This window comes from Numida meleagris, chromosome 2, assembly GCF_002078875.1.
Source record: "Numida meleagris isolate 19003 breed g44 Domestic line chromosome 2, NumMel1.0, whole genome shotgun sequence".
Taxonomy (NCBI): Eukaryota; Metazoa; Chordata; class Aves; order Galliformes; family Numididae; genus Numida; species Numida meleagris.
In genome coordinates, this window is record NC_034410.1 from 142,014,506 (window position 1) to 142,024,305 (window position 9,800).

Here is a 9,800-nt window from a genome sequence, read left to right on the forward strand (position 1 = left end):
TCTCCATGTTTTAAGCTTATCTTGCTATCCAGTTTGAAGTAAAAAGAAAATACACTTTTGCAGTAAGAGACTAAATACTTTAAGCAATTTCAACCAGCTCTAAAGTGCAACTAGCAAGATGACTTTTGGGATGTTAACTCTATATTAAAAGGCCTTGAGTTAATTTGGATGCTGTTTGCATGCACTTTGGCTAGCATTATACACATCTTAATTTATCTGAGCTTTACTTCCATGTCTGTGGAGATGGCAAGACTTGGGAACAAGAGCTCTTACGTAAAAGTATACAGAGCACTGTACTGGTGAGAATCCATTTCTAGGTCATCTTTTGTGACAATTCTTGCTTATTGTACTAGGAATAACAATTTTAATTCAATAAGATACAAATTAATGGAAACTGCCAGGGCAAAAACCACAATATTACAAGAAAAGCAGTTCCACTTCATCTTTATGCAGATTCTTTATGACAAAGATCAAGAACAAAGCAGCCTCAGACTCTCACAAATCAGTAGAGATTAGATGTAATTTTTCTATCATAATTAACTAATCATTTGCCATTGTCATCATTGTATTTAAAAACCCAACAGACAAAATCCCTACTTCTGACTTAATAGATACTTCTGTTTTGAATCTCTAATAATGACTATATTAAGGCACTTCTCTTTGTTGTGAAAGAATGTTTGGGCAATTGAATGTATTATGAAAAGAAATAAACTGAAATTTTATTTCTAAAAATAAGTAAATTAAACAGAAATGTTTTGCAACTGTGAAAACTCTTAGCTGGAATGTTTTCTTACACATATAATTGACCCAATGGATAAACTTCAGCAAATGTTATTTCCTAACTGTCCCTTTAAGCAAAATTTCCAGTAGCAGCCAAAGGATGGTTTCAAAAGCCAAGTTTTAGAAGAAAGAAGACCAAGTTGTACGTTTCCATTGCCTCTCATGTAAGAGCATCTTAAGAATGTAAAGGGAAAATGGAGAGACTTTTTATTCTTTGGAGTTTAAGAGTAGCACTCCTAACAATAATCTGGAATTGATTTTATTCATTATTTATTCATGGATGTAAGTCTGTCGCTGGTAGGGGTGTTGGAACTAGAAAATCTTTAACGTCCCTTTCTACCCAACCCATTCTGTCATATAATTCTATGATATAGCTGAACTGCTTAAGAATTAGCAACCAGTGATTCTCGAGACACTCTGGAATATCAGAGGCATCTCTCATGGTACCTGCACAGGACCTAAGCCCTTTTGTACAAGGGCTGCTCAGACAGAACCTCCCATGTTCCAGCTTGTGCCCATTGCCACTTGCAGAGTTACTGGCCAGGACTGTAAAAAGCTCCACCTTCTTCATGCCCTCTCCCTTCAGGTGCTTATAGATACTGATAAAATCCTATCTGAGGAAGCCTTTTAAAACTCTACAAGTTCCTCAACCTCCTCCTTCATAGGACAGGTGGAACATTTGTACTAAAGTATAGCACTGATGGCTCCACTGAGGATCGAACTCAGGACCTTCTGCGTGTAAAGCAGATGTGATAACCACTACACTATGGAACCACCCTGAGTAGTGCACCCTACCATGAAATGATCTCTCCCCCTCCCCCCACATCTTAATTGTAAAAGGGAACACTGGTCTCAGTGTAGATACTTTATACTGTATCCATTGAATTCCTCGCTCAGCATTTACATTCAGTGTCATGGTTTGGAAAAGGTACACAGAAAATCCTAATGAATGGACACAATTTGTAACCCAAGCTGGAAAGGTCTCATTCCAAACAATTACTGAAGAGAGGCTGGAAGATAGCTTAAAAAAAGGGTAGAAGCCATCTGACTTAATGGAGGCATATTCAGTGAAAATACCAGAAAAAAAAGCTTAAATAACATTTATAGTTAATGTGGAGTCAAGGGAGTCTAGGAAGTAATTTATTCTGTTTGAATGTCAGGTCATCCTCTGAATTATAGCATGAATGCCTTTTCCTCTATCAACGGAACTTCGCAGACTATAGAGTTGTACCAGGGCATCTCTGATACATCCAGGTGTGCCTGGCACAGCTGTCCATGTAGAAATGTCAGGCGGAGAGAGAAGTCTGAAAGCAACACAGTTGTGTTCAGAGGAATCACATTTAGGTTAACAAGTCTTATCTCATTCATTTCAGCAAAGCACCTATTTATCAAGACATTTTTTATCTCCAAATCAAACATAGTTTCTTCTCATTAAAGTATACACCTTGTTTTGTTTGATAGCTTTTGTTAATTTGGAAAAGCAAAGACAGCACAACATGATTGTTTCGGCTGACACGTAAACATTTATTAGGTATTGCACAGGAATCAGGGAAGACATCATTATTTCTCTACTGAACGTGTTTTATTGTTTTACAGCTTACATTACTGGGTTTAGTTGTTTGCCTGCTTCTTTTTTCACAGGATAAAACATACTTCTCCATGATTAATAATATTTAGTCATGATTATTGTTACAGATCTCCTCCATTTCATTTAAAATAAAAGTGCTCATAAAAATGAAGAATGTTTATATATATTGTCACAGTTGGCAAGTTTGCTTTCTAAATTAAAAAAGAATTTCTGAATTTATTAACAGTTGACTAAGACATATTCTTAAGAATTTAAAGTACGCATTAGCAAAAAACATGCACAATTTCACCTGTTGTCATTGTTCTGAAAATCTTTATATGCAAAATGAATTTTCACAAGGATATAAAGTTTTAATTTCCCGGTGACACAATGCCATCCGAGCACAGTTGCTTGAGGATTTTGTTCCTGTTTTTGCTCTGGGGATTTTTGATAGAAAGTACAAAGCAGTTTACTGCTCTTAGAGATAATTTTTATTATTTTATTTTTAACAGTAATCTGATCTATTTTTCTTAAAAGCAAACAAAAAACAAATCAACAACAAAAGCCGTGCATTGCCTATATCTTGGTAATCTCTTTCTTTACAAGCATGACTATTCAGATATTCTGCATTAATTACTAATGCTCTTTTTTTTTTTTCCCCAGCAGTAGAGTGTAAGCGAAATATGTGATGCCATGAAAAATTCTCAGTATGACATAGTGAAAGTCTAACTGAAGGTCTCAGTACTGAAATTCAGAGATGAAACTCTGCACATGTTGAAGTTTGAGTTCTATCAAATGCTTTCCCAGATGACCCAGATATAAGTGGATATCTTATCTTTCAGATTGGGTAGTCAAATAGTGTCACATTGTTCCTTTGAGTGTTATTGGCCTCCAGAATTGATGTTCCTTTCTCAAGCGTAGCAGTGCACTGTCTGCTGCAGAAGGGACCTTTTTCATTTTGTTGTTGTTATTGTTTGACGTTATATATGTAACAGAGCCAACAAATATTCTTGAAGGTAAATAGCATTTATCTTGCATGAGGAACATATTGTCAGAACTTGTTTATTTCATCTACAGGACTGTTAATGGTGAAATAGTTTTGAGATGGGTTATTTAACATGCTGAAGAATTGATTATGAACAGCTACTGTGAATCAAGATAATGATGAAACTAGAATAGTCAATATCTTTTTCATTAAGCTGGATCAGATTATAGGATGCTACTCTGGATCAAGAAGATAAATCTCCATACACCCTAAGAAGATGGACAAATATTCCTCAGAGCCTCAGAAAAACATGGCAATTGGAAGACACTTTCTGTCAGTAGTACCAAGAACAGATAGCTGATGTTTGACCAGTTTGTCACTTACTCTGGCTTTTAGCAAAATTCAGTCAACACAGTGCTACTATAAACAAAGCTTTCACAGACAACATTACTGACACTTTTATCTCGAGCAGATTGGTTTGGCAGAGGTTGCAGACACTTGATACGGTTTAGCGGCAGAATACACTGTTGTCAGAACACAAGGTTACCCCAAGAGCAACCTGTTAGATGATCTGACATTAAAGTCTTTAAACAAAATTTCTGTAGGAAATGGTCCATTGACTGCCTGTGCCCTTTTCATTCCGGTCAGGGCAGTAAGTCCTTTCAGAAGAGCTTATGTGATGCAAGCAAGATGATTTTCCCTTTTAGAAAAGAATTTGCAGATCTAGTGCCATCGAGAGTAATGTTTTCACAGTCACCTCTGATAGCAGAAGTGAACAGATGAATTGCCTTGTGGGGCTTTCAGCACTTCCTGCTCCCACTGAAATGCCCTTTCCACATGATATGAAGGAGCATGTGGTGACATTTTGCCTTAGGGCAGGCTTTGCACGTTTGGCTCCTTATACTGGTTATGCTAAATTATCAAAAAACTGTGATGCGTGTGCCAAACTCTTCATTTGGGAATATGTTCAGTGATCTGGGGTCATTAATCTTTACATAAAGAGTCTGAATTTTAAGTAGGCACATCCTCCAAATATTCTGTCAACTTGGGAGGGTTTTCTGAGATTCCTTTATGTAAAACACCCAAAACACTTAGCAGCTCAGAACCACTGGTCAAATCTCAAAACTACACTCCCTAGAATTCAGGAAATGATAAACAAAAAGAATTTGGAGCTGTATGAGATTAAATTTTGGCCTAATGTGAGAATGATTTTTCAAGTTTTATGATTTTTTATCAGAAGTATTTGCCAAATGCTTCTACAGGGAGAGATCGAATAACCACTGTTTATCAAATGTCATTTACTTCCAGTACTTGGAGGAAGCGTATAAACAGGAGAGGGAACGACTGTTTACGTGGTTGATGGTGATAGGATCTAAGAGGTTTTGCTTTTTGCACCTTTGCCTCAAAGCTTGCTGAGGAACACAGATGGATAAGTCCAGGCAAGTCCTGGTCAAAGTTGGAAAAATCTTTTGTCTGAAGATTTGAAGGCCAGGGGCAAGGAGAGATAAATAGCAGCTTAATGGCCGGGAAATGGTCTTTTGTGTGGGCCCATCTCGAGGGAGACAGCCATCTCAGGGGTGCTGCGCATGACTCTTACCGAAGTGCCCAGGAATGCCACGATGGCAGAAGAAGAAGGATAAAAAGGGGACGTACAACCAAGAGGTGAGGTCTCTGACATCAGATTCCTCGTGCCGTGCTACCTTCCTGCTGCCGGACTCTCCTGGGCCTGCTACCCGCTTGTTCCCTTTTTCTCCTGGACTCCCTGCTTGCTGCCTAAGGACGGCCACTCTGCTGCTGCCTTCTCCTGCACTCCTGCTCCTGTATCGGCCTCGGACCATCGGAAAGTCGTGCAACGGGACGCTGCTCGATCTTTGGTGGTGACTGTCCCCGCTTCACGTCACTCTTGCTTTCCTATCTTTCCTATCGCCCGCTTTCCCTTCCCCATCACCCTAATTCGTAATAATCGCCGGCCTTCCCATCTCCCTGATTGCCTAGGATCTGTAATAAACTGGTCGGACCGACATTTGAACTGTTGTTTCTTAATCTCATGTCGGGTATGCACATAACAAAGAACCTTCCTCCCGCTCTGATAATCGGAGCGAGACATAGGACAAGGGGGAATGGTTTTAAACTAAGACAGGGGAGATTTAGGTTAGATATTAGGAGGAAGTTTTTCACACAGAGGGTGGTAATGCACTGGAACAGGTTATCTATCAAACCATTTTTGTGAAATAAATGTATTTTCTCGACCATCTACAAAGTGAGTACAAAATATTTTTCATTTAAAGCACATACTCTTATTGTACTTAGTGGAGCCTTTTGAATAGGATGAATAAAAAAGGTTATCTTGTATGAAAAATTTTAGGAATGCTAGAAGTATTTTGCTTTCATCTGAAATATTTTGAAAATTTTCATAGACATAAGTAAAAGAGGCAGTTAGCACTTGTTTTGTCCTTTGTTCACATTTTACAGTTCAGGCATTGAAGCATGAACCCATAAGCATCACTTCGATAAAAACAAATAGGAGATTATTTTCCCCAGAAGTCACCAAAGAAGAGTTTGGTCTGTGAACTGTCATATAGAAAGTTTCGGTTTTATGCTACTACCATCTAAAGAATTGCCTGATGGAGAACAAAGCAAAACAGAATACAGGACTCAAGATCCCCAATCTCAACTTATACTGAGATGGCCATAGTCCTTCTATCATTAAACACTGCTATGAGAAGAAGGAAGGAAGAGACAGAGCAGGACTGCCCTCGCAGTCCACAATCATCCCATTGTATTCCCATTAAGGGATGATGTGAGGATACAACATAGGACATGTACAGGTCCTGGAGACATCACCACAGTCTGCTTTGTGGAGCGTGTGATCCCCTTGGGTGGAATCCAGGTAAGCTGTCCAGACTCTTTTAAGAATAGACAATATTTCATGTGAGAGCTGTGGAAGGGACACATGCCATACCAGTGGCTAATACAATTACCTACATTTCAGAACAGGATAAGCGCTAGTAATGGCTCTGAAGACAATGTTTTTTAGAGAAGACCCCAAATAGAAATAAAGCAAATCTATATACGAAATCTATATACCAACCCTTGCTAACCATACTGAAGGATCCCAGTGGGACTGACTGGGACAGTATCTATATCACCAGCTTTCTTGGAAGACTTTATCTGCCATGTGGATAGATGTATGTAGTCCTCATAGCCTGAGTAGACTGCAGCTATCCTATCTGTTTTCACAGTGATGGTATTAGAATTGACACAGTGGTCTTCCATTAAAGTCTCTTCTTAGAATGGCCAGAATTCATTTGCCAAGATGGCAAACTATATTTGTAGGCCTTCCGAAGTCACACAATATGAATGGCATTTTCACTTCTCAGTGTTCACCATCAGCGAGGTCAGAGTTTTCAAATTTTCTGGTGGAGCAGCAGGAGGCCACCAATGCACCATCTAGCCAGCATAGACTGGAAGGCATTCAACCAAAGTCCACAAAAAGCAGCTACTCTTTCCTCTGACTTCCTTAACATCTGACTTCCTTAAAATCAATTAGATTTTATTCTTACAGTGATGGTGTTCAATTCTCCTGCTTCTTCGACTGTCTTCTGTCCCAGAATACCATTCTCCAGGAAGAGCTACGTAGAAACAAACCCCATCTGAATGCACAAATCAAACCCCTAAACCACTGTGATAATCTCTGTCTCTCCAGATTTATGTTTTTAAAACACAGTGCTTATTGAGATTCCTCATTCAACTTCAAGGAAGAAAAAGCAAGAAAGTGAGCAACAGACAATTTGTATTCTGAATACAAAAGCTAATTTATATCATAGAGTTTTTGAAATGAGAAATATACCTTATGAGATGTGCTAAACTATCAGCTCCGGGAAGAGAAGATTTATATTTATCCCTAATATATCCAAGTACTGATTGATTGGCATAAGTACTTGATTTCACTTTACTTTTCATCTTCTTATCACCTTTGATTCCAATTATTCTGCCGTCATTCATGCTGCAGCTAGAAATACAGACAGGTAGGAGCAAAACCAAAGTACGTTTAGCATCCAGCTTTAGAAGTAAATGCTAATAATGCCAGCATAAACTACCACAGTTATTGGTTAGCATTTAAGTGACAACACAGACATGAGCTTACATTATGAAAGAATCTATATGAAAAATGGCACCTCTTTTTAAACACTCATCACAGACCAGTAAATCTCCTTTCTGCTTAGAAGAAAAACAACTCACTGTTACAAGCTTATGGATATGAAGTCCTTATGTATTTTAGCTTGTTTGATTTTTAATAGTTTCAGGGAGGAGGAAGTCAAATTATAATCAATTGTCTGTTCACATCAGATAGTTTTCCTGAAAGCTGCTGTTAATGTCTGAGTTTTAAACTCTGTCAACATTAATTCCTAACAGCTTCTCAAATACGTTTTATTCCTCAGAGGCTGTATCAGAATTTATATTCTCTGATTAATAATAATAAAAATAAATAAGCAGTAATTTGAAAAATAGAATAAAATGGGCTAAAGTGAGGGCTAATGTGACATTGAAACTGTGACAGAGCATATATGAACTTTTCCTTTGTGTGAAGTCTGTGCACTGCACAAAAGAGACCAAATTTTTGTTGAGAGATCTGAATACTACTGCACTGTAAACAAATAATATTGCTCATTTAAAAATGCACATTCCCATAATTACTGCATTTGCAAGAAAAGGACATTTTGAACTGAAAGACCAACCTATCTACAGACCCTTGTTTTTCAAAGAATCAAATGCACTGCTATTAGAAGAAATTTTGCAGGTGTTGAGACAACGCAGTGACTGAAAACAAAAGCTAATAGGTACCCTTTCTAAATCAATATTAGAGAATTGTTTCAGTATAGTGTCCCACAGCTTTCAGGGAAAAAATCACCTGTTTTGAGCTGCCAAAATAATAAATTGAAAAAGGAGCTGTGACCAGTGAGCAACAGAGCTGTTAGCAGGGGGTGAAAATAGCACTTTAGCACACACATTGATTCAAATGATAGCTTTGTAACTGCAGAGTGCACCCTAATAATTTATCACAGATGGGGCATGAAATGTTGCAATGGCCCTTGATGGTCTACATGAAGGTATTGTGGCATCTTGAAAAAATGGTCATGAAAAATATTGTTTTTCTGGATTTCTTTTGCCATGCATAAAGACAAAGGCAGTTATTAGAAGAAAATTGGAAGTTGACAGATGAAACAGGAGTTTATAACTACAAATGAGTAAAGTAAAAGCTGCTTCTAACTACAGAGTTATTTCTTGATAAAAATAAATTGTTTTCCTAGGAAGTGCTGAGGACCAGCAGCAACTCAGACTACATGGCCATTAGATTTCCAGTAAATAGAAGTTACAGAATTCCTGTGTGGTTTACATGCAGAGGGAGGGCAGAAAAAGAGCTCCAGCCCACACTGCAACATTTCTTCAGAGCAGCTGTTATAAAAAAATTTCTTCTCTACCCAGATTTGCTATAATGGAAATGAATTGAGATCAAATATAATTGAGTTAAAAAATTCATAAATTTGTAAATAAGGCTTTCTGTGTTAAAAAGGGACTCAGCTGCTTTAAAGTAGCACTTAGATCATAAGGAGAATAACATAATGCAAGAACTCAATGCTCCTGATCTATAAAATATAAAAGAATATTCTGAGTTGGAAGGGACCCACAAGGATCACTGAGTCCAACCCCTAGCTCCACACAGGTGCACCCAAAATCCAAGCCCTATGTTTGAAAGTGTTGTCCCAACGCTTCTTGAACTCTTGACAGCTCAGGGCTGTGCCCACTGCCCTGGGAGGCCTGTTCCATGCCCACCGCGCTCTGATGAAGAATCTTTCCCTAACCCGAATGCACATTTGATAAATTGCCTTATATAAGGGGAGAGTTTTGCAATACAGTCTCCATTATTTGGCTCTGCAAGTTGTTCCAAGTTGATAGTCATCTTGCAATAAACCTAAATAATTTTTTTCAAGTATGAATTCTACACAGACATCTTCAAGTGTTAACTTTAATCAGACTTACTTTAAACCCTAAAGCTCCAAAAATGTAATTACATTTAAATACCTCTAACTGAAGTGCTAATTAATTGGGAAATTTTTCATTTCTGAAAGTGGGATGATAATGAGCGCATCGCAATAGAAAAAAATAAAAGAAGTAGAGAAAAAGAATATGGGAAGAAAATAGGTGCTCAGTGGCTTAAAGAAAAATTAGAAGTGTTTCATGTTATTGTGTTTGAAAGTTTCACTTTGCATAAATCATTTTTGATATCTTTTTTCACAGTATTACCCTGTTTTTGTAACACACTTAAGCCCATGGCCTAGCAATTAACCTGCTAGATTGATTATCTTATTGAAGATATTGTGTTTTCATTTGTATTTTTTCCTAATCTACTTTGTAGTGATTCTTTGATGCTTTTTTATGCTTTTCATTCCCCAATCATTCATGCTT

At 37.7% G+C, this 9,800-nt stretch overlaps 1 non-coding gene across 1 annotated transcript; it reads right to left on the bottom strand.

The window, feature by feature from the left end:
- On the bottom strand, nucleotides 1,482-1,554 carry TRNAV-UAC. The gene has a single exon. It is a non-coding gene; the product is annotated as a tRNA-Val (tRNA).